We start from the raw sequence: 25,734 nt of genomic DNA, 5'->3' as shown, positions 1-25,734 counted from the left end.
CAGACAATCCCATCTTGAATCGCTTTACCTCTACCTGGCGTACATCCGTTAGTAATCTACTAGGTGAGTCTGGGGAGAGGTGAATCCTGATGGTTGAGCTAATTAGGACACGCCGCCAGATACAGAAACTGAATAAGGACCCTGAGTTCTAGATGACGCACTATTTCTAAAGTTTATTTGAGAGACAGAGAGACAGAGAGACAGAGGCAAGTGCCTGTGGGGGAGGGGCAGAGAGAGAGAATCCCAAGCAGGCTCTGCGCTAGCAGCCTGAGCCACCCAGGCACCCTGTAGACGATGTACTATTGATTTCTTACTCCACCCAAGGCTGGAGTAACCGTCTCTACGGTTTGCATTTTTCCAGAATCTCAGACGGCATGACCCTGGGATAGCTGGCGAATACGACAGCACCTCGGATTGGTTTCTTGATGTGTCTGTGGTCAGAGCAACACATGTATGCATTTCTGCTCCTCTGAGATGGATCCATCACTGACTATCGAGCTTGTTTTCTCATTGGCTCGACTCTAGAATGAGATAGGAGTGTACCAATGCCCTGGTCGTAATGATGTTAGTTTCTGGGCTATTCTTTTGTTTTGTGGAATGGTACACACATTCAATTTCAACTTCTGGCACAGAAAAAAAAAATGTTTACTGCAGTTTTTGTCACTCTTATCAAAGAGAGATGCGGTAAAATGCACCAGGTTCCCAGGTGAGCCTGAAAAAACAAAAATCGAAGAAAAATTCATTTCATCAAAAAGGCTCAGGGAAACTTCCCAGCACTGTGGAGACTCAGAAGAAGCAGCAAAAGCCAAATTAGAGCGGGGGACCAGTTGTCAGTAAGTACCATGAGGTAAGCTGCAGAGAACTTTGAATTAGGTCAGTGTAAACAAGGGGGGGTTATTCAAGTCCTTGGCGCGGGAAGGTCGGGAACAAAGTGAGTATTTGTGATCACGTTTGTCTCACCGAGAACCAAACCCCAGGTGTTGTAAGGCTACAAAAGCTGCCTCACTGTCTTCCTGTATCATCTAACCCTGGGATCCCCTGACATTTTAAGTTGCTCATTGTACAGCCAACCAAATGGAATGCAGTATTCAAACACACAGCGCATTTGTAGGACATGATTCGCTGAAAATCAGGACGGATGCAAAATGCACTGAGAAACCAGAAAGCATGCGTTATGCTCATGATTTGTTGTGCCGGGGATAGTTTCACAGGCTATTAGAACTGGTGGGGCCCAAAGAAGTAATAAAGCACAGCCATGCAATATTTGGGACCTACTTAAAAATTATTCGTTTATGTGTTTACTATACTTACATGATATTAAAAATGATCTGTTGCTTCTCTGTTTATCAGAAATTCACATGTAACAGAACGTAAATAACATTTTTTTAAAAAATTTTTAACATTTATTTATTTTTGAGAGACAGAGCAGGAGCAGGGGAGGGGCAGAGAGAGAGGGAGACACAGAAGCCGAAGCAGGCTCCAGGCTCCGTGCTGTCAGCACAGAGCCTGATGCGGGGCTCGAACTCACGAATCACGAGATCATGACCCAGGCCGAAGTTGGACGCTTAACCGACCGAGCCACCCAGGCGCCCCAGTAACATGTATTTTTATTTGCAGAACCCGCAACCCTACCGTAAAGGCTTTTTCAAGGCATCAGCACTATCTCCGTATGTAGAAAAACTCACCGTGTATGTTACTGTCAAAGAGTCTATTTGTCTGCTAGTTTAGAATATTTAAATATATTTAGAAAAGAGACTCCGAAAGATTTAAAGTGAATTTTATATTCAAAACTTGGAAATAAGGCAAAAAGAGGAGGGCTTCCTCTTTCAATGTCATCTTAAAGCATTATTTAACAAGTCTACCCGAGGATTATTTAAATATTTAGGGCAAGTACTTGTTTGTCTTGCTATCTATTAATGATTAAAGGGCCAGCGTCTATGAAGTTACATGTTATCTTGAGATAGTTGTCTGGAAAAGATGCAAATAATTTCTGAGCAGTAGAACAGGTAACCGAAAAGGTCACTGCTTTATTGCTTTGTGGGACATTAACCAGTGTTGCATAACCTAGAACTCTCACTGGAACATTCTTTTGTCAAATGCCCCAAAATACTCACTTCTGCCAATACGCCTTGAACCGACTTTGCCATCCTGCTGGTTCTTTCATTAAGAGGAGAATAAATCTTTGGCAAGCGTTCAGTCTCTATTTGTGCGTGAATCGTGGTTTTAACCTTCTGAAAATTAGCTTTGATACTTCTGTATAAGAGAGGGCCGTCACAAGGCCTAGGGCTGTGCATTGTGACTTTTCCTACAGAAATCAAGCTGCGTGGGGAAGACAGCCATCGCTGTGGAGCTGAAAGGGTTTCTCTCTCTTGCAGAAAAATGCAGCGGGCCAGGAAGTGGTCCAGAGCTCGGCACACATACTGAGTGGGCATGTCTGATTGTCAAAGTCAACAGCAAAGCAGGATTTAAATCTTCTATTTTCCCATCCTTTCCAGATTTATACAATGACTATCTCTTTATGATCAAAAATACTGAATTTCTAAAAATGTGGCATTGGGGAAATCCTTCTAGGAACTGTTTTCAAGGCTTCAGATTTTCAAGCCATGACGATTAATGCAGAGGTAGAGATAAAGGCGTATCTTTAAAATTGTTGGGGAAGCCAGAGTGATCATAATCTGTGATCCAGAATTCAAGCCCAGGCAGGTAATCAGGAAGTTCCCGGCCTCCTAAACGTAACTCAAATACCTCATCTTTAGTTAGAGCTCAGCCTATCCTAGTGATGGCGACTTGTTTTGCTATTGGTGATCATTTTGATCGCTTGGTTTAAGGTGGTTTCTACCAGGTTTCTCTACGCATCACTTCTTGGAATATCTTTTTTTTTAAATTTTTTTAGTGTTTTATTTTTATTTTTGAGAGAGACAGATCGTGAGCAGGGGAGGGGCGGAGAGAGAGAGGGAGACACAGAATCCCAAGCAGGCTCCAGGCTCTGAGCTGTCAGCACAGAGCCCGATGCGGGGCTCGAACCCATGAACCGTGACATCGTGACCTGAGCCGAAGTCGGACGCTTAACTGATGGAGCCACCCAGGCGCCCCTTGGAATATCTTCTTGGGTTTTATTTTATAGTTTTTTTCTCCTTCTGATCCTATTAGTAAATACAAATAGAATTACGGACTCGTGCAATAACATGCAAGGATCTCAAATGCATTTAGCTAAAGAAAAGAAGCCAAACCCAAAGGGCCACGTGATTCTATCTGTATGACATTCTGGAAAAGGCAAAGCTCTCAGGAAGGAAAACACATCAGCAACTTGACGAGGAGGCTAAAGAAGGGTACCTCTCGGGTCAACTCTAGGCCGCACTGTGCCATAAACTAGATGTGCCAGCAGCACCAAGGAGAAGAGACCGAAGGGGGGTGTGATTCCTGAAATCCGGTGGGTAGGACTGAAACTGTTGCATTATTTTATACCCAGTGCTGTGATATACCTCAGCATATACCTCAGGTATACCCCGAGCGTGCTGGTTGCAGGTGCAGAAAAATCATTTGCATTCGTTTCTGCAGGAGGAATTGATTTACCTTGGGCCATTCAGCAAGCACATTCTTCTAAAATTTTTTTTAATGTTTATTTTTGAGAGAGAGAGAGACAGAGAGAGAGAGCGAGCAGGGGAGGGGCAGAGAGAGAGGGTGGAGACCCGGAATCAGAAGCAGGCTCCGGGCTCTGAGCCGTCATCTCAGAGCCAGATGCGGGGCTCGAACTCACGAACCTCGAGATTGTGACCTGAGTCGAAGTGGGAGGCTTAACCGACTGAGCCACCCAGGTGCCCCAAGCACATTCCTCTTAAGGGGTCAAATAGCACTGTGTTGTGGCAAAGCCCAGTGCTGCTTGGTTTTGCTCTTTGTTCCTCTTCCCATGTGTCTTGTGTGGAGCGCCAAGGTCTGATGCTCTGACTTCGGGGGTATATCGTTGCCGTGTTGTCTAACACCCACTATACCACGTTGGACAAGCAAAGTGCAGAGAACAGAATGTTGCTTCAACTCTGAGAGTCCAGAGTCGCGGGAGTGTAATTTACTTGCCCTCCCCAAAGGAATGCCCTCCGAAAATTAGTTTTAAATATTCTTAGTTTACATAATCAGTAAAATGTCTCCTCCTCTGCTTCCCCCAACTCAACAGAGGTAATCTGACAAGTTTTTAAGTAAATCTTTTTTTTTTTTTTCCTCTCCAAAGATCTGGGACTTTAGTATAAGACCCATAATGGCCTAAAGGTATCAGCTACCCAGGAGCAACCTCGAGCCCCGAGAGAAAATTATGACTTTATGGCTTGTTTTGTGGCCAACACCATTCTTTCTAGTTTTGTCTGTGGCCTAAACCGTGAGAGAAAATAATTGGAAATGCTACAATGAAAATAATGGAGCGATTCCTCTTGTTGCTATGGTGACAAGAATAAATGGAATTCATGGCTCTGAAAAATTGCCCGAAAGTATACTTTAGCATTCCACAGTGGGTGTATTTGTTAAGAATTTTAATCTGTCAGCTTCCATCAAAATGGCACAGCACTGAGAGAAATATTTTACATCTGTACTTTTAGCTTGTTTTGATTATTTTAAAGGAAAGCAGTGGAGAATAAACAGTCATCATTATATTGGAAATTTAAGTAATTTTCTAAAAGTATCTTGATGGGTACGAACCTAAAAGCACATTAGTTTTGTTTCCACCATCATGGAACATGTTGTCGTCAGGACCAGCCGAGCTTTGGATGATTTTCGAGGTCGTCAATAATCATTGGTATGAAATAGGACTCACAGGCTGGTCTAGAAACCAGTATTCCAAGTTTCGTTCAGTATAAGACAGTCATATCGGTGTAAGAGAGTCGGTAAACCCCAGTGCTTCTGTTTCCCTATTAAATCTTTGGTTGTGGGGCTCCTGGTGGCTCAGTCGGTTAAGCGTCTGACTTCAGCTCAGGTCATGATCTCACAGCTTGTGGGTTCGAGCCCCGCACCGGGCTCTGTGCTGACAGCTCAGAGCCTGGAGCCCGCTTTGGTTTCTGTGTCTCATTCTCTCTCTGCCCCTCCCTCACTTGTGCTCTGTCTCTCTCTCTCAAAAATAAATAAAAATATAAAAAAAAAATTAAAAAAAATCTTTGGTTGTGAGCAAAGGTCATCGCCTCCTACTTATTTTACTACAAGTTACTATTCTCCATCATTGAAGTCATTTACGTCTGTTGCAACCAAATGATGGAAATGCTGTAGAATGGCGGGCTTGTACACATCTCTTTGCAACCTGCGTTCCGTGACCATCTTCTGGCAGCTTAAAATCAGCCATCGTGACCATGTGCACCACATAAGGACAAATGTTGTAATCAAGGCCCGATTCATTGTTTTGTTGACCGTCGGGCTTAAGACGGTGTTGGAAGAAACACAAATAATACGTATTAAACCTAAAAGCGTGTCAGGTCTACAGCTGTTACATTGAGAATAGCACGCAAGTTGAGGAACTCTTCTCCCAGTATTTGAAAACCCTTATTAGATTTAACAAAGAATTCACCGGTCCTTGACCAACAAGCCAAGTTCTAATACTCCTTTTTCTTGTGTCACCCTTGCCTTAATCGTTCACCGAAACAAAGCATCAACTGATACTCCCGTTGGAACTGTACTCCATCATCCCTTAGGACCATAGGTTGATCACTGGCAGGATTCAGCAACAATCATCGAGAGCCATCTGTGAGGATCAGTGTCCACGGGAGACCGACAACAAACGGTACTGCATATTTCGTTACCTGAAAACTGCGTGTTACATGTGCGGACTTGCGCAATTTACCATAAACTCACGTGGCTGGTGAACACTTATACCCAACATCACTGGTGCTGGGGAAGATGGGTGGAAGCATCTAGATTGCCCTCAGGAAGGTCTGTTGGCAAAGGAATTCTGCCTTTGTGCTCCTGACCCGCAGTGGCTGACTGGCAGGGGCCCACGGCAGGATGGCCGAGGTGCAAACATGGAAGAGATTTCAAAGCGTAGCGCCCGGGTCCTTGGCCAATCATGCTCTCAGGGGTTGGAGTTCTGAGAGGCACGTTCTCCTGGCTGCCATGCTGATCCCTAGTGTAGTTGGCACCTAGGCTTCATCCTACCTTACAGAGAGCCGTGGGGCTGGGCTGGCCTCTCACCATGGTTCCAATGAGGCAAGAGGGCCAGGCCTTGGTGTTCCCCCTCAGCCAATCACCGGCTGTGAGCAGCTCTTAGAGGAGGCATATATATCCTCGGAAAAGGTTGTTTTCCGAGGCTGAGGGTCATTCGGTGAGGAGAAGAGCTGGGAGTGTCAGCGGTGTGTGGTCAGTGGCCCAGGGTCCCAGAAGCTGGGGGATGGGTCATCATCCACCCTGAAGAGGGGTTTCGGCTGGAGCAGCACAGCATTCACTAGACCCTCTTGGAAATCCGGAATGTTTATTAGCATTTAAAAGGCTCTGAGAAATCCTGGTGCTAACTTGGTCTAATCCAGCATTTCCTCCCAGGTATGGAACCGAGAAACCATTATGTGGGGGTGTGCCCATTAATATCCTGATCTGGTCACCTGTAGAACACGCTCAGGACATGCTGGAGAGAGCAGGGCAGGGTCAGGTCAGAAGGGAACCTCGGGGGCCACGCTAAGCAATTCTGACTGTGTGCTGTAGGCACCGGAGAGCCGTTTTGGTTTGACCCGCGTTTTGGACAGGGGACTTATTTCAGAGGCTGCCATATTTTCCAAGAGAAAGAGGATGTGGGCTTGGATTTGGACGGGGGTGTCCGAGAGAAGCCGCGAGCAGAGGACGTTTAGGAGATTCAGACAAGAGGGTGCAGTGAGTGATACTTGGTTCTCACATTCCTCCTCCACTGAGCTCAGCATCGCACTGGCTCACTCTACTCCTTCCCATTTGCAAGCTGGGAACCCCCCTCCCGCCTCCCTCTCCCACCCTTTCCCTCCTCCCCTCCGACCCTCCACCTCTCTTCCTTTCTCTTCTCCCCGTTTCGAACCCCTGACATGGCATGTCTAACCTCACCTGCCAGAGAAGCATTTATACGCACGCCCTTTCAGGCTCCAGTTGGTTTGTAACCATTTCATTTTCTTGTGGTCTCCGATGAAAGACGGAAATTCATTGGGCGGCATCCTTTGACAGCCTCACACCTGTTGCTTTGGAACTTCGCTTTCCGATGGCTTTTCCAGGAAGTCGGCACCCCTGTCTGTCTACGGGCGCAGGGAAACAAGTGAGGGGCCAAACATATTCTCTGGCATTTAACTCAGGATTTATATGTTCCGATGCTCCGTAGTTGTTATTCATTAAAAAAAATTTTTTTTAATGTTTTTTCATTTTTGAGAGACAGAGAGGGACAGAGATGAATGGGGGTGGGGGGGTGGGGAGCAGAGAGAGAGGGAGGCACAGAATCTGAAGCGGGCTCTAGGCTCTGAGCTGTCAGCGCGGAGCCCGAAACGGGACTTGAACCCACGAACCGCGAGATCGTGACCCCAAGTCTACATCAAGAGTTGGATGCTTAACCCGCGTAGCCACCAGGTGCCCCGATATCAGGCATTTTTAAAAACAAAAGTCAAAACGAAAAAGCAAGACGCAGAAGAATGCATCCAGTATGATCTCATTTATATAAAGTTGAACACCAGGCCAACAGTCAATGAGAAATACAGTTTAGAGATTTGCATATGTGGGGTAGAACTGAAAGTAAGGTTAGAAACTAAGAAACATGAAAACTGGGAGAGTGGAGGTTGTGGGGTGTAGGGGTATGACAGGGACAGGCAGGCGGAGGGTGTCGAGGTCACTGATAGTGTTCCACTGTCCAAGCTGAGTGTTTGCTTTATTGAATGATATATTTTTTAAAGTATTTCTTTGCACACATGTGTAGGCGTATGTAATTGCTCTATGATGTTATTTCATCATTAAAAGAAGAAAGAGAAGAAGAAGAAGGGGGAGGAGGAGGAGAGACACCAAGTGGTATTTTGGGCCCCATACGAGTTGCAATCAGCACAGTGTGAGTGGATATCTTCAGGGAGTAACAAAGAAATGTCTGTACCGTTTCTATCAATGTCTGCTCTGGACTCCAGTTTATACCCCCAGGTCAGACTGGGACTCTGATGCTGGACTGAGACTACTCACCCTTCCCAATGGTGGGCTTCAGGGATGGCTTCCTGTAGAAGCTGGTGCTTGAGCTGGACCCTGAAGGCCAGAGGACAGCACGTCCAAGAGCACAGAAACCTGTTCTCTGAGGTGGTTGTCATTCATTCGGCAAAGATTTATTGAGGTCCTGTTGAAAAATTAAAGGAACAGGGACATATAAAGCTGTAGCTGAGAAATGTCGTAAGTCTGCATGAATGAAGTATTACAGCAATAGACGCACAGAAGATACTGCTTTCGATTGTAATAGAATCTTAACAGAGTCTTAGAACCGTAGTATTTCAGAGCCGGGAAGGGAGGGAAGAAACATTTCCTGAGCACTGCCTGAGTCAGGCACCGAGTTAGGGGTTTTACACCTCTAGGTGGGTGGAAAGGGCGTGCCAGGTAAAGGCAGCGTCTGAGCAAAGGCCAAAGGAGGAAATTACAGCGTTCATCCAAGGAACGGTGAGTGGTTACAGTGTGAGTGGAATAAAATAATAAGCCAGCATTTGCTTCAGAGGCTGGGAGGTTTTTTTGGTAAAGGGCCAGATCGTAATAAATATTTTAGGCTTTGTGGACAGCAGGGTCTCACCTTTGCTCTTGTGTGTGTAAGCAGTCACAGGCAGATGGGTGTGGTTGAGTTCCAACAACATTTACGAAAATAGGCAGTGGGCTGGATTTGGCCCACAGGCCAGTGGCCAGTGTTTGCCAGTCCTGATTTACCGAATAGTTACCGTGTCACAAACGAACTCTGTGCAAGGACTCGATATGCGTTTCCTCAATTTCTCAAATGATCATGGAGTAGGACGCCGCTGCTACCATTTTCTCTTATTTACAGACCTGGAAACCATGGAAAACCATGGAAACGGATGTGGGGTTTGAATCAGAGAGTCAGCCTCCAGTGTTCACTCTTAATCACTGTGCTGCCCAATAATTAGGGGGATAGTTGGGGGATGGGGTCCTCATGGAGGTCCTTGTTGCCGGGCTGAGTCATCTTGGTTAGCTAATAGGGAGCCATGGAAGGTTCGAAGTGGAGAATGATATAATCAGAGTTGTTGCATGCTCTATTCTCTCCAGCCTTGGTCTCCTCCACTGAGGCGTAAGCAGTCTCTCTCTCGGGCGTTCACAAGCAGGGCATCAAAGACAGATTTTAAGAACATTTGGAATCAGCCCTGCTGAGATGTCTGCACATCGGGGGGTGATCCGATGCGGTGGGGAGGGGGTGACTGTCAGTTCAGGAGGGGCCTCTTCCTTGATGGACCTGGAACGGATAGCCTCAAGTAAGAGCTGAAAGCGTTTCAGATAAAGGACACCGGCAGCAGGTTTTCTGGACTTGGTACGATAGAAAAACCCTCATTGGTTTCTGGTGGCTGGTTGGGGTCAGGGCACCCAGTGTCCACGTTGTCACCATGAACAAGCAGCCCTATGGCAGCCCTCTCACTTCAGAGAGCCATTTGGTCAGCTCAACCTTTCCATTTGCTAAGCCTTCCCAAACAGGTATCCCGTTGCTTCCTGGGAGAGGCTGACACCATTTTCATCTCACAGGAGGTAGTCACTTGATAATCATGCCTCCACCCAGAAGACAAGACCTTACGAGAAGGAGTCCCTCTGACCGTGCTTGAGAACGGGCTGGACCGAGAACAGGAACCAACCGCTAGTCATTTATATCCCAATCGATGTCATCATGGGCGGTGTGGGGCCACATCTTGAAGATGACGGTGTCTCACCGAGGAGTGAGGATTTCCCCTTAGGTCAGGGTCTCCTGAGGTGTGCCCCATAGAATCACACTCCTACAAGATATTCCTGAAAAAGAGTTCCAGGTCTGATGTGTTTATGAAGCCCCACAGCTATAGTCCAGCATCTCGAAGCTTCATGAGGCACGGCCGCACTTCAAAGGCTCCGGGAAGTTTTAGAGTAAAGAATAAAGAACACATCTTTTAATGTGGCATTCCCAAAGTTAGCTGGCCATCTAAAATCCTCCCTTGGGATAATACCTATTAAACAAAGTCTGATAGTGTTTGTGTTCCCCAGGCCTCACTGAGAGAAATATTGTTGCAGGTGATTAGGGTATTTTAGGAAAAGTAGGATCACCGGAGAGATGTTTTAGAAAAATAACTCAGGCAGCAGATTAAAAGTTGAGTTAAAGAATACGCAAAAAAATCTAACCAAAATCATGAAAATATTCTAATAGTCCAGGAAAGCTGGGGGCCCAAAGTTTTGAGAGTGATGGTGGGGATAAAGACAGATTTTGTCCAGACATTTTCCTGAGATGGGATTGAGAGCACATGTGATAGATTGAATATAGAAGGTGAAGGAGAGGGAGAGACAAAGGTTGACCAAAGGTATCTAGCTTGGTTGACCAGATGGATGGTTCTACTGTTAACCAAGATTGGAAATGCAGAAGGCGAATGTCCAACCCGGCTGCCTTTTAAAACAGTGTTAGTTCATCGCTTTCTGGATCCATACAGTTGATGTCACAGTAAGTACAGGCAAGGTCAACATGAAAGTCTCAGGACCTGGGATCTGGCAGAGATGCATAGATGAGATGTTCCAAAGATTTGTCTGCTTCTTTCATGCTTCTCTGTTCAGTTTCAGTCTTCAGGGTGTGAAACCTAGCAGGGCATGTTAGCTAGGAACATAAACACGTCTCTTTCCTGTCAAGATGCCTAATTACAGCAATACATTATGACACGATTAGCCAGCCTGGTCTGTCGGAAAGGCTCAGAAATAAGAATGATTGTTTCGAATGGGAGTTTCCAAGCTAATTTGTCAGAGAATTTGGGGAAGTGATGATAGGTAAAGTTTATCAGAGGCAGCAATTAAAAGCTGACTCTGGATGCATCTCAGATGGGAGAATATTTAAAATCAGCATAGATACTGGACTGTTATCCTTCCGTTTCTGGAAGCAATTATAACAAAAACCATCATAATACTGTCTTTATGTTCCCTATCGCAAAAAAGTGATAACTGAAAATTATGAAGAAAGGGACAGCATAACGTAAAGTAGCAAAATATAAAAACCCTGGGGCACCTGGGTGGCTCAGTGGGTTAAGTGTCTGACTTTGGCTCAGGGAGGGGCAGAGAGAGGGGGGACAGAGGATCCAAAGTGGGCTGTGCACTGACAGTGGTGAGTCTGATGCGGGGCTTGAACTCAGAACCGTGAGATCATGACCTGAGCTGAAGCCAGACACTCAACTGACTGAGCCGCCCAGGTGTCCCATGCTTTGTTTTTTCATAGAAGGATCACATAATCACTTCTTTTAAGTATTTTGCACAAGAAAAGAAAAATGTTTGCTTCCTTTTCTGAGCTATAACTGGTTATATTTTCTTGTTTCAGCTGTCAAGAAAAAAACGACAGTAGATTTAATAATCAGTCATAGTAGATATCCTATTCCCTATACCACCGTCGCCTTGAGCGGGCTCCATGAAAGTGAGCCCCACTCTGCGCTGACATACAATTGGGAATTCCTGGATACCACATTTCACCATACGTATTCATATACAAAAGGCTCAGAGAAGTCTGTAGAAAACAAGCCTATGTCACGTCAGTCCAACTTTCTCCCAGTTTATTTGAGGAGAAGACCCTTTTCCCCCCCTAGAACATCTATGAACTCTTCTTGGTATTGGTGGTCCATAAAGCGTGTATATTTTTTATTGTGATAAAACGTACACCTAACATAAAATTTACCATCTTAACAAGTGTCCCCTTTAGTGGCATTAAGTACCTTAGCGTTGTGCAACTACCTTCACCATTCATCTCCCGAACATTTTTCCATTTTCCCAAACTTTCTGTAACTAGTAACTACTGACGTCCCTTACCCCCAGCTACCGGCGGCCACCATTTCAGTTCCACAGAATGTACTTTGGGGACACACACATCCAAATGACTGATACATTTGTTGGCCTCTTTCAATGTGGTTTTGATTTAGAATTTTGACTTCAATCATCTTTGTATATTTTTCCTGTTTTGTTAGCTACCTCATACTCTGTAACTCCTCTTAAAGGCAAATAGCTTGTATGTGTTAAGCAAATATTTCATAATTAGAGATTTACCACGTAGGCTCGCATAGTAAGACTCTGAGAAAAGAAGCTTAGTAAGGAATTTGAAATACAACACCCCACGCGTTCGTGTAACAATGAATAATATATATATTAACATCAACAACATTTATATTAACAGTGGATAATATAATCTCAGGATTCCAAGGGAACTTCTGTGCTCCAGTGACACGGAAACATTGTAGTTAACCATGAACATGTTCTATTATGATCTTGACTTTGCACATGCTCTATCTTAGTCTTGGAATGCCACCTTCATTTTCTCATATGAGCGAGGTAACTATTCATTTCTCTTTTCATGTTTGTGAATAACTCTATTTAAACCACCCTTATCCCACAATTCCCATGACTACAATTATTTGTCCATACGACTGTGTCCCCGACTACATTCTGAAACCAAGAAGGGCAGAGAACGTTCTATTTATCTCTCTTATAGCTAGCAGATGACAGATGCTTAATAATTGCTTGTTAAATGAAACAGTCTCTCCCAACTGTCCGTCCAATGCTGGAATCGTTTCCAGGACATTCCTGCATAGAGGTGTCTTTTCTATGGGTGAACACTTCTACCTACCAGAAAGCCAAGGCCACATGAGACAATCCATGAATCTATGGAGAATTCAAAAATTCCATTCTATGGAATCTCCATTCAAAAATCTCCATTCTATGGATGTTCAAAAATTCTTTCTATAAAGAATGATCTATCTTAAAATAAGTACAAATACTATTAGAATTGCAAACATATGAAGGCTCAAGTTTTTATTCTCTTTGTCTGCTACTGTATTCCCAGTACCTAGAACAGTCCTTGACACACAACAGGCAGTCAATAAATATTTCATATTTTATATTAAAATCAGAAATGAGATAGCCCATTATAACTTTTATTTAACTCTTTAATAATGTTTTAGGGAAGCGGTGCCTGGGTGGTTCAGTCAGTTAAGTGTCTGACTTCGGCTCAGGTCATGATCTCACGGTTCATGGGTTCGAGCCCCGCATCGGGCTCTGTGCTGACAGCTTAGAGCCTGGAGCCTGCTTCGGATTCTGTGTCTCCTTCTCTCTCTGTCCCTCCCCCACTCACTCTCTCTCTCTCTCTCTCTCAAAAGTAAATAAACATTAAAAAAATAATGTTTCAGTGAATGCATAAAACAATAAAAGGGAACGTCAGAGTGATTAGACAAGAAGAAGCAAATTATCATTATTGTAATTGATATAATTTTATATCTAGAAAATCCAAGACAGATGACTGATATACCACTCAAAATTAGAAAGTTTAGTAAGCTTGCTTGTTACAAAATTAGTGTCTCAAAAAAAATAATAGCTTCTATTCTTTTAAAAAAAAAGCCAATTAGTAAATAGAAATTAAAAAAATAGAAATAAAAAATCTTCCTTGCACTAGCAGCAAAAATCTACACTATCTGGAAATAATCTTCTAAACATGAAGGACCTATATGAAGCAAATAACAAAGATAGTAGAATAATTAAATATTTGCAAATAAATTAAGTTGGCTCTCTAACTTACACCCTATACCCACACAAATTTCATTCTCATTAAAGAGGTAAATGTACGTGATGAAACCAGCGAAGGCCCAGAAGGAAATATGTATAAATATTTATCAGACGTTACCAGATCTTGATGAAAGGAAGACTTTTCTAAGCATGTAAGATTTTCCCCACAAGAAGAAAGACCAGTGGATTTGATTACATGAAAATGAAAAACTTTTATACACCAAAAAGCACCTTAAGCCAAATTAAAGGTAAATGAAGAACCAGGGAAAATGTTTCCAATGTAAGTGACACAGGAGTTAAGTCCTGATTACATAACACACTCATGCAAACTGGGAATAGGTAAATACTCCAGTAAGAGGACAATAAAAACTTGACTAAGTCACAAATGGTTACAAGACATAACAGTGGTCACAGTCTAATGAAAACCTCTCCAACCTCATTAGGAATCAAAAGATATGCACATTAAAACAATGAGATGCCCTTCCTTCCTAGAAAATTTATAAATTAAAAAAAGTAATGCCCAGGGCTGGTGACGATGACGATGGTGATGTTAATTTTTAATTAATTTAAAAAGAGTCGGTGTGAGAATATTAACATTTGAAAATCCTAGGTTAAGCAAAGATAAACGAATTTTGTTATTGATGCAGTTTTTCATACTGATGTGAATTTTAAAGTTTATTTATTTCAGGGGGAGGGGCAGAGAGAGAGAGAAGAGAGAGAATCCCAAGTGGGCTCCCCTCAGACAGCTCAGAGCCTGTTGAGGGACTCCATCTCACGAACTGTGAGATCATGACCTGCGCCGAAATCAAGAGTCGGGTGCTTCACCAACTGAGCCACGCAGGCATCCCTTAAATTTTCAGGGGGAAGTGAGAGTATGCAATGGTTCCCAAACTTATTTGGGCATCGAATACCACTTTTGCAGAACATCTCTGAAGATTTTTCTTTTTGGAGATTGGACGGAGGGAGGAAAGTACCAGAAAGCTGAATAATCTGTAAACACTTACATCAGTATGAGTTTTCTTTGGAGGAGTCTGCGCTCTGCAGAATCATCTGTCTTCACGCTTTCGCACGGTCATTAACGTGTTTTTGTTTTCCCCTTTGTCTTCCAGTTAATGTTCCTTTGGCAAAATTCGATTTCTCAATCAGCTAAGGGAAACGGGAATTTTTCGGTGCCCATGCTAAGAAAGCTAAAGGAACAGAAGGCTCTAGAATCAAAACTCGCAAATGCTAATGTGCGTATGAACTACCTGGGAGGAGGCTCACTCTCGCAGAGATTGTTGACCTAGAGGATCATGGGGGGAGGAAGAAACTGCATTTGTAAGAACAGATGAAGGAACCTTGGCCCTGTGAGCTGGGATTAAGCATGATGGTAACAGTCACTGTCTCGTGGAGAATTAGGAAGAGTGAGCCGGGCTGTGATGGAGTGGCCGAGAAAGCCAGCCAGGGCGGGAGAAAATGGCTTTTACGTAGAATCAGTGCCGGCTGAGGCATACTGGAGCTTGAGACAAGAGGAAAAATCAGTAATACTAGTCCTGGATGTATTCATGTGTTCATAAATTTTAGTCCCAGTGTAGTTAACATACAGTGTTAAATTAGTTTCCACTAATTCCACATACTACTCAGCGCTCATCAAAATAAGTGTCCTCTTATTCCCCATCACCTCTTTCGCCCATCTCCCCACCTACCTCCCCTCTGATAACACCCAGTTTGTTCTCTAGAGTTAAGAGTCTGTCTTTAGGTTCGTCTCTCCCTGTTCCCTGTATTTATTTGTTTTGTTTCTTAAGTTCCACCCATGAATGAAATCATATGGTATTTGTCTTTCTCTGATTGGCTTATTTTACTTAGCATTATACTCTCTAGATTCATCCATGTTGTTGCAAATGGCAAGATTTCATTCTTTTTTATGGCTGAATAATATTCCTGGGCGTGTATGTGTGTGTGTGTGTGTGTGTGTGTGTGTGTGTATATAGGTATATCGCATCTTTTTTTTTTTTAATTTTTTTTTAACATTTATTTATTTTTGAGACATAGAGAAACAGCATGAACAGGGGAGGGGCAGAGAGAGAGGGAGACACAGAATCTGAAACAGGCTCCAGGCTCTGAGCTGTCAGCACAGAGCCCGACGCGGGGCTCGAACCCACGGACCGTGAGATCATGACCTGAGCTGAAGTCGGACGCTCAACCGACCAAGCCACCCAGGCGCCCCCTTTTTTTTTTTTTTTAAGTAGTCTCCACACCCAGCATGGAGCCCAACCCATGGGCTCATTTACCAACTTGGAACTCGTGACCCCGAGATCAAGAGCTGAGCTGAGCTCAAGGGTCGGATGCGTAATTGACTGAGTCACCCACGTGTCCCCTTATACCACATCTAATCTTTACCCATTCATCTATGGATGGACACTTAGACTGCTTCCACAGTTTGGCTATTGTGATAATAGTGCAATAAACAGAGGGGTGCATAAATCCCTTTGACTTCGTGTTTTTGTATTTTGGGGGTATATATCCAGTGGTGCAATTACCGGATCATAGGGTAGTTCTAGTTTTAATTTTTTTGAGGAACCTCTATCCTGTTTGCCACAGTGGCTGCACCTGTTTGCCTTCCCACCAACAGTGCACAAGGGTGACTTTTGCTCCACATCCTTGCTAACGTTTGTTTCTTATGGTTTTGATTTTAGCTATTCAATATCTCATTGTGATTTTGCTTTGCATTTCCCTGACGATCAGTGATACTGAGCATCTTTTCATGTGTCTGTTGGCTTTGGATGTCTTCCTTGGAGAAATGTCTGTGTCTTCCCATTTTTTTTTTTTTTTACATTTATTTATTTCTGAGAGACAGAGAGAGATAGAGCACGAGCAGGGGAAGGGCAAAGAGAGAGACACACACAGAATCTGAAGCAGGCTCCAGGCTCCAAGCTGTCAGAACAGAGCCCGATGCAGGGCTCGAACACCCAAACCACAAGATCATGTCCTGAGCCGAAGTTGGACGCTTAACCGACTGAGCTACCCAGTCACAACTCACATGTAGGTTCTTAATCCACTTTGAGTTTTTTTGTGTGTATGGTGTAAGAAAGTTGTCTGGTTTCCTTCTTTTGCGTGTTGCTGTCCAGTTTTCTTAACACCATTGTTGAAGAGATTGTCTTTTTCCCATTGGATATTCTTGCGTCCTTTGTTGAAGACTAATTTGCCGTATAATTGTGGGTTTATTTCTGGGTTTTCTATTCTATTCCATTTGTGTTTATTCTATGTGTCTATTTTTATGCCAGTACTATCCTTTTAAAATTACTACCACTTTGTAATATAATGTGAATTCTGGAATTGTGATACTTCTCATTTTGTTTTTCTGTTTCAAGATTGCTTTGACTGTTTGGGGTCTTTCATGGTTCCATACAAATTTTAGGATTCTTTGTTCTAGTTCTGTGAAAAATGCTGTTGGTATTTTGATAAGGATTGCATTAAATCTGTAGATCGCCTTGGGTAGTATAGAAATTTTACCAATATTGGTTCTTCCAACCTGTGAGTATAGAATGTCTTTCATTTTTTGGTGACATCTTGAGTTTCTTTCATCAGTGTTTTCATCAGGGTTTACCTTTTTGGTTAAGTTTATTCCTAGGTGTCTTACTATTTGTGGTGCAGTTGTAAATGGAATTGTTTTCTTAATTTTTTAAAATGTTTATTTATTTTTGAGACCATGCGAGAGACAGAGTGCAAGCAGAGGAGGGGCAGACAGAGGGAGACACAGAATCCGAAGCAGGCTCCAGGCTCCGAGCTGTCAGCCCAGAGCCCAACGCGGGGCTCGAACTCATGAACTGTGAGATCATGACCTGAGCCAAAGTTGGACGTTTAACCAACTGAGCCACTCAGGTGCCCCTGGAATTGTTTTCTTAATTTCACTCTGTTGCTTCGATGTTACAGGATAGAAATGCACTGGATTTCTGTGCATTGATTTTGTATCCTGTGACTTCACTGAATTCATTTGTCAGTTCTAGGAGATTTTTGGTGGAGTCTTTCAGGTTTTCTATAGATAGTATTAAGTCATCTGCAAATAGTGAGAGTTTTACCTCTTCCTTACCAACGTGGATGCCTTTTATTTCTTTATGTTGTCTGATAGCTGTGGCTAGGACTTCCAGGACCATGTTGAATACAAGTGGCGAGAGTGGACATCCTTGTCTTGTTCCTGACCTTGGGGGAAAGGCTCTTAGTGTCTCCCCATTGAGTATGATGTTGGCTGTGGGTTTTTCATAGATGGCCTTTATTATGTTGAGGTCTGTTCCCTCTAGACCTACTTTGCAGAGGGTTTTTGTCACGAATGGATGTTATACTTTGTCAAATGCTTTTTCTGCATCTGTTGAAAATGATCACATGATTCTTATCCTTTTTCTTATTGATGTGGGTCCTGTGTTTAAAATTTCATTTTTCTCATTGTAGATTTTTTTGCACTAAAATATTATTTATTTCCATTATTGGGTCTTTTGCCTCCCCGCAGCCCTCTTCAAATTTGGGGTACAAGGGTGAGTGCCTAGTCCTGATGCGGGGATTTCTGATTCTTTCCTCCTTGGAAATTTTCTTCAATAGTTATTTGCTTGCGTCACATTGGTTTGCTTCACTGGAGGTGAATGCCCTTACATATCCTTTCTGTCTCTTTAAAATGAATGTGTGAGCATTTCTGGTTTTATCGTGGTTACTTGGAGAAAAGCACAAGAAGTTCTGCTCAGCAACCTCGGGGAACTCAGCCTGCGTCCATCAGGCTCCAAAGCACTTCTCTCCGCTTGATTGACTGCCTTCTCCCCGGAAGAGGCTGGGTCAGGCTCTTGACGTTCATGTCCATTTCTGCCACTCTCCCACCTCTCCTTGTAGGCGACATCTCAGCTTTTCAGCTTGTGAGTGCCACTTTCTCTATAATCACTACCACGTTGGTTGATAATTCACTAGGTGCCTGGCAGGCCTTTTCAGAGAGGTGTTTGCTGTACCCACCGTGACCTTGAGTATTGAGAGAGGGAGAAAGTGAATATATGGGTGGGGCATACAGTGGAAGGAATCTGTTGCTCAGCTCCTGCCAGCTAGCCTCACGTAACCATGGGCGATGTGCCTCCAGTATATTCCCACGTGATTTCTAATTGTTAAATTTGCATATTCGATTATGTCATCGTCTCCATGCACAACAATGGCTCGATGATTCAAAAGGGCTTCAAATGGAAATGCAAATATTAATAGCTGCGGATAACAACATAAACGTGAATAGTGAACGTGCAACCACGGAATGTGTATCTGCGTGAACTGGGAAAAAGGTGTCTGTGCGTGGGATGATTCTTGGAACCAAATAAGAAAGAAGTGCAGGTGGGAAATGCAACACGAGATATCAAAATGCGCGATTTTATCGGACCATTTGCCACCTTCTCCCTGTCAATGTTCTTCCATAACTTTTCCAGTAGTAACACAAAGTGGTTCATGTGTTCATGCCATTTTCTAACAAAGCATGGCGACCACCTAATCAACTAAGTTTTTATTTTCACTCCCCAAAGGACATAATTATGCCTTGCAGCACGAACTAAATGAATTTCATTACTAAAGGTGGAGAAGGGAACAAAACTAATTGACTTCGTTCGAAGTCACGCTCTTTTGTAGCTAGCGTATTATTTTTATTTTTTTTTTAATGTTTATTTCTGAGAGAGAGCAACAGAGCGTGAGCGGGGGAGGGGCAGAGAGAGAGGGAGACACAGAATCTGAAACAGGCTCCAGGTTCTGAGCTGTCAGCACAGAGCCTGACGCGGGGCTTGAACTCACAGACCGGGAGATCACGACCTGAGGAAGTGGGGCGCTCAACCGACTGAACCACCCAGGCGTGTTATTAATCAACACAGCCGTGTACGAGCTTGTTGAACCAGCTATTAAAATGAACGCCACCAAGGTCGGTGCTCAGGGAACAAGCATAACGAGCTATTGGCCGAAGTCCTGTTTCAGGTGAGTCTGCAGGACGTCACATAACTCATGTGGCATAAAATATGAAAGAGCACGTCAGCAGTTTTGCTTGGTGGTCGGACAAATTTGCTGTGTATAAAATATGAGTCAGGGCTGAATAAAAGGCGTAGGGCAGAAGCATTTGATGGTGCTTTATTCCGCCTATCATTGAAAACTCACAGCACAGGAAAAGAAGTTTTAAAAATTGCATTATTGGCTATTTTGTGAATGACATAGACCAGACCGTGTGACTGGGGCGGTGCTGATGGAAAGCATCTACACATGAGCCGAAAGAGACTGCGCCCAGGTGCCACCCACAGACATCAGCTGGACGTCAGTGATAAGCCTCTGGTCTTTGGTACTGAAGAAAGGAAATTTTATTTTATTTTATTTCAAAAAATTTTAATGCTACTTTGGAGAGACAGAGTGCGAGGCGGGAGGGGCAGAGAGAGGGAGACACAGAACCGTAGTGGGCTCTAAGCTGTCAGCACAGAGCCCGACATGGGGCTCGAACTCACAGGCTGCAAGGTCATGTCCTGAGCCGAGGTCGGCCGCTTAACTGAGCCACCCAGGCGCCCTGTATTTTATTTTATTTTTTAAATGTTTATTTATTTTTGAGAAGAGGGCAAGAGCAAGGGGGGGAGGGGCAGAGAGGGGCGGTGTGTGTGTGTGTGTGGGAACGTCCTTATGTAGGTTTTAAAATAAGGGCAAAGGCAAAAACTTACCTTCAAGCATGATACACTCATAACAGTACGTACTGTATCTCCTGGTTCAAGTTGTCAGCTCAAGTGGTGAATCTGGAAGACGTACTTGGCATGTTGCAAAGCCTGGATCCATCCCACTAGGACTGAAATGGTATTGTTTGTGGTGACTTTAGATGCTGTGGGGATATCTAAATTTGAGAATGGTTCTAACCGACCAGATGGGTGAGGTTGAGTCTTCCCGATCGCTTGTTTTCTTGGTCAGAAAAGGAAACCCAGGACGTATTATGAAGATATTTAAATAGTATGTGCAAATGCTGAATAAATAAAAGAAATGCGCTCCGGAGTGGATACAGTGAAAGGGCAGATTGAAACTTTATTCCTTGTTCCCTCCTAGCTTTTGAGGGTGAGATGCTCCTTAATTTCACATTAATGCAGCACAGAAAGTAGTCCTGAGTGAAAAAAAAATTCTGATTTCCGAGCCCCTTTTTAATCTGCATATCCCAAAGGACTTTAATCTGCATATCCCAAATGACTTTAATCTGCATATTCCAAACGACTTTGACTGTATCAGTGTCAACATCCTGGTTGTGATGTCGTATGAGGGTTTTGCAAGATGTTACTTTTGGGGGGAAACTGGGATACAGGGTTCATGGGATCTCTCCTTCTTTGCTACAAGGGTACTTGAATCTACAGTTCCTCCAAATTTTAAAAAGCTCAATTAAAAAATTAACAGGGGCGCCTGGGTGGTGCCGTCGGTCGAGCATCCGACTCGATCTCAGCTCAGGTCATGATGTCGCAGTTCATGGGTTTGGGCCCCACATCGGGTTCTGTGCTGATGGCGTGAAGCCTGCTTGGGATTCTGTCTCTCCTTCTCTCTGCCCCTCCCTGGCTTGTGCTCTCTCTCTCTCTCTCTCAAAATAAATAAAGAAACTTAAAAAAATTAACAAATAAGAAAACAAATAACAATGCTGTGATGGATAGCCTTGTATTTAAATCTTTATGCAGTTCTAAGAGGGCTTCCTTAGGATAAACTCCAGAAAGTATTATTGCTGGATCCAATGGGATCAGAATGTGGCACCTGTGTTCATGAGGTATATTGGCCGATAACTTTCTCTTTTTCATCATGATAAGCAAACTCTTGAATCCCCATCACCTATTACATCTACCCCCACCCCCCACCCTCTGGTTTGTTCTCTAGAAGCAAGGGTCTGTTTCTTGATTTGTATCTCTCCCTCTCTTTCCCCCTTTGCTTGTTTTTGTTGTTGTTGTCTGTTTTTGGTTTCTTAAATCCCATATATGAGTGAAATCATATGGTATTTTTCTTTCTCTGACTGATTTCACTTAGCATTATACTCTGAGGTCCATCCGTGTCGTTGCAAATGGCAAGATTTCATCCTTTTTTTATGGCTGAGTGATTTTTTTTTGTAATATACACCACATCTCTATCCATCTAGGGATGGACATTTGGGCTGCTTTCATAGTTTGGCTACTGTGAATAATTCTGTGATAAGCAGAGGGGGGCACATGTATCCCTTTGAATTAGTGTTTTTGTATTTTTGGGTAAATAGTGTGATTACTGGATCATAGTAGTTCTATTTTTTTTTTTTTTTAAGTAATCTCTCCACCCAACATGGGTCTCAGACTCATGACCTCGAGATCAAAAGCCCCATGCTCTACTGACTGAGCCAACCAAGTGCCCCAGGGTAGTTCTATATTTAATTTTTTGAGGACCCTCCAACTGAACCACGCAGGTGCTCCTGTCATTGTGGTTTTCATTTGTATTTCCCTGATGATGAGTGATGTTGAGCATCTTTTCATGTGTCTGCTGGCCATCTGTGTGTCTTTTTTGCAGAAGTGTCTGTTTGTGTCTTCAGTCCGTTTTAAAAATGGATTCTTTTTTTTAAGTTGATGAATTTGAGAGTGCACACGTGCATGCAAGGGGCAGAGAGAGAGGGAGAGAGAATCCCAAGAGGCTCTGCATTGCCAGTTCACAGCCCAATGCAGGGCGTGATCTCACGAACCACAAGACCCTGACCTGAGCTGAAATCAAGAGTCAGATGCTTAACTGACTGAGCCACCCAGGCGTCCCAGATTATTTGGTTTTTGTTGCTGTTGTTGTTTTTGTTTTTGTTTGTTTGTTTTGGTATTGAGTTGTATCAGTTCTTTATATATTTTGGATACTAACCCTTTATTGGATATATCATTTGCAAATATCTTCTCCCATTCAGTTGGTTGCCTTTTAGTTTTGTTGTTTCCCTTGCTGTGCAGAAGCTTTTTATTTTGATGTAGTCCCAATAGTTTACTTTTGCTTTTATTTCCCTTGCTGGAAAGGTGTTGTTATGGCTAATGTTAGAGAAATTATTGCCTGTGTTCTCTTCAAGGATTTTTATGGTTTCAGGCCTCACATTTAGGTTCTTAATCCATTTTGAGTTTCTTTTTGTGTGTGGTGAAAAAAAGTGGTCCAGTTTCCTTCTTTTGCATGTTGCTGTCCAGTTTTCCCAACACCGTTATTAAAGAGATTGCCTTTTTCCCATTGGATATTCTTGCGTTCTTTGTCGAAGATCAATTGACCATATAATTGGGTTTATTTCTGGGTTTTCTATTCTATTCCATTGATCTATGTGTCTATTTTTATGCCAGTACCATACTTTGAAAATTACTACCACTTTGTAAAATAACATAAACTCGAATTGTGATGCCTCCAGTTTTCTTTTTCTTTTTCTAAGATTGCTTTGGCTATTTGGGCTCCATACAAATTTTAGGATTCTTTGTTCTAGTTCTGTGAAAAATGCTGTTGGTATTTTGATAGGGACTGCGTTAAATCTGTAGATCGCTTTGGGTAGTAGACATTTTGATGGTATTGGTTCTTCCAACCTGTGAGTATGGAATGTCTTTCTATTCCTTTGTGTCATCTTGAGTTTCCTTCATCAGTGTTTTATAGTTTTCAGAGTATAGCTCTTTCACCTCTTTGGTTAAGTTTATTCCTAGGTGTCTTACTATTTGTGGTGCAGTCGTAAATGGAATTGTTTTCTTAATTTCACTTTCTGTTGCTTCGTTGTTAGCGTATAGAAATGCACTGGGTTTCTGTGCATTGATTTTGTATCCTGTGACTTCACTGAATTCATTTGTCAGTTCTGGCAGTTTTTCTGGTGGAGTCTTTCAGGTTTTCTATAGATAGTATTAAGTCATCTGCAAATAGTGAGAGTTTTACATCTTCCTTACCAACGTGGATGCCTTTTATTTCTTTATGTTGTCTGATAGCTGTGGCTAGGACTTCCAGGACCATGTTGAATACAAGTGGCCAGAGTGGACATCCTTGTCTTGTTCCTGACCTTGGGGGAAAGGCTCTTAGTGTCTCCCCATTGAGTATGATGTTGGCTGTGGGTTTTTCATAGATGGCCTTTATTATGTTGAGGTCTGTTCCCTCGAGACCTACTTTGCAGAGGGTTTTTATCACGAATGGATGATGTACTTTGTCAAATGCTTTTTCTGCATCTATTGAAATGATCGTATGGTTTTTATCCCTTCTCTCGTTCACGTGATATATCATATTGATTGTTTTGTGAATATCAAACCACCCTTGCAACCCAGGAATAAATCTCATTTGACGGTGAATGATTTTTTTTTAATGCGTTGTTGGATTCGGTTTGCTAATATTTTGTTGAGGCTTTTTGCGTCTTTATGCATGAGGGATATTGGCCTATATAGTTCTCTTTGGTCTATGATTTTCTTATAAGCTGTCAAGTTTTGGTATTAGAGTTGTGCTGACCTCATTTAAAAAAAGACAGGTGAGCTGCATAATGTAATTAGATTATAGGGGTGCCTTGTTAGCTAAGTCAGTGGGGCATCCGACTCTTGATTTCAGTTCAGGTCATGATCCCAGGCTCACAGGATTGCCTAGCATGTTGCCTACTTATAAGATTCCGTCTCTTTCTTTCCCTCTGCCCCTCCCCCACTCTGTCTGTCTCTCTAAAATTAAAAAAAAAAAAGATAATCAGATTGTATCAATGTCAGTTTCCTGGTTGTTATATTACATTGTGGTTATGCAAGAATATACCATTGAGAGAAACCCAGCGAGGGGTGCACAGAACTTCTATTGTATCTTACAACTACACATGAATTTATAACTGGCTCAAAAAGTTTAAAAAACTTTAAAAGTTAAAAAAAATTTCAGCATCTTTTGATTAAAAACCTAAACATAAGTAAAATTCAGCCTTCTTGGCCTTTAAGCAAACTGCTTTATTCTGATAAAGAGTATTGGCAGAAATCAAAAAGACCCCTGCAGCAAAACCAAATAGTTACAGGCATAATATTAAAAGTATCTCCTTGAAAATCACAATCAAGATAAGGATTTCACTGTCATCGTTTTGGTTCAACATTGTGCTAATGGGCCTACCAAGACCAGTAAAACAGGAAAAAGAAATAAAATCTTTAAGAATCATAGAGGAAGAACAAAGCTGTCATTGTGATCAAGTGATATTATTGTGTATGCATAAAATTTAAGAATATTTACAGAGAAATGTTTTGCATAAGGGAGTTAATGAGTTTTTTCAGGAAAATTTCTCCTTGCTTCTTCCTTCTGCCAACTTGATTCATAATTGGCTTGCAGGTGTAAGAGTGCCACTCATCATACAGCAACATGAGACGGAGGGAACTTATAAAGCGGGAAATTAAACTAGACAAGAATTGTGACCTCATCCTTCAAGTCCCTTAGGGTCTCCATCAAAAATCCAGCCATCGCCTTGTCCTCCTCTAAGTAAATATGGATTACTATTTAAGATTCAAAATTATTTTCTTTAATTTTTTTAATGTTTACTTATTTTTGAGAGAGAGAGAGAGAGAGAGAGAGAGAGAGTGGGGGAGGGGCAGAGAGAGAGGGAGGCACAGAATCCGAAGCAGGCTCCAAGCTCTGAGCTGTCAGCACAGAGCCTGACGTGGGGCTTGAACCCACAAACCATGAGATCATGACCTGAGCCGAAGTCAGATGCTTAACTGACTGAGCCACCCAGGCGCCCCTCAAAATTATTTCCTATTTAATTTTGTCACTTTCAATCTTTAATTGTTAGCGTTGTAACGATATTCAGTACGATCGTGAAGTTCACATGTATGCAGGTTCAAATGCATTACAAAGCGTCCATGCTTCTTGTAGATGGATGTGCCTCAGAACTTAGCCTCCATTTATGACATCGTTTCTCTGGGGAAACACATTGTGAATTTCAAACACTGCTTTGGAACGCAGCCCGTGGGTAGGCCAGAGACCTTGGTGGAGACGAGGTTCTGTGGCTTCCAGAAGTGACCACCATCTGAGACTCTGTCTCTTAGACCTCATGAATAGCAAATGCAGAGGGCTTAAGCTCTCCGGTGCTTTGTTGCTTTGTTTCTG

The 25,734-nt window shown here is 42.8% G+C and overlaps 1 long non-coding RNA gene across 2 annotated transcripts; it reads left to right on the top strand.

Annotated features, from left to right (window-relative positions):
• LOC122235383 lies at nucleotides 1-25,077 on the top strand. 2 transcript variants are annotated; one of them, XR_006213451.1, is made up of 4 exons: nucleotides 1-63; nucleotides 362-833; nucleotides 5,619-5,752; nucleotides 24,961-25,077. It is a non-coding gene; the product is annotated as an uncharacterized LOC122235383 (long non-coding RNA). The 2 variants fall into 2 exon arrangements; XR_006213450.1 differs by having other exon boundaries at nucleotides 362-847.
• Nucleotides 25,078-25,734: the final 657 nt, after the last annotated feature.

This window comes from Panthera tigris, chromosome A2 (assembly GCF_018350195.1).
Source record: "Panthera tigris isolate Pti1 chromosome A2, P.tigris_Pti1_mat1.1, whole genome shotgun sequence".
NCBI classification, from domain to species: Eukaryota; Metazoa; Chordata; class Mammalia; order Carnivora; family Felidae; genus Panthera; species Panthera tigris.
The sequence above is the reverse complement of the archived record's forward strand: the minus strand, read 5'-3'. Positions and strand labels throughout refer to the sequence as shown.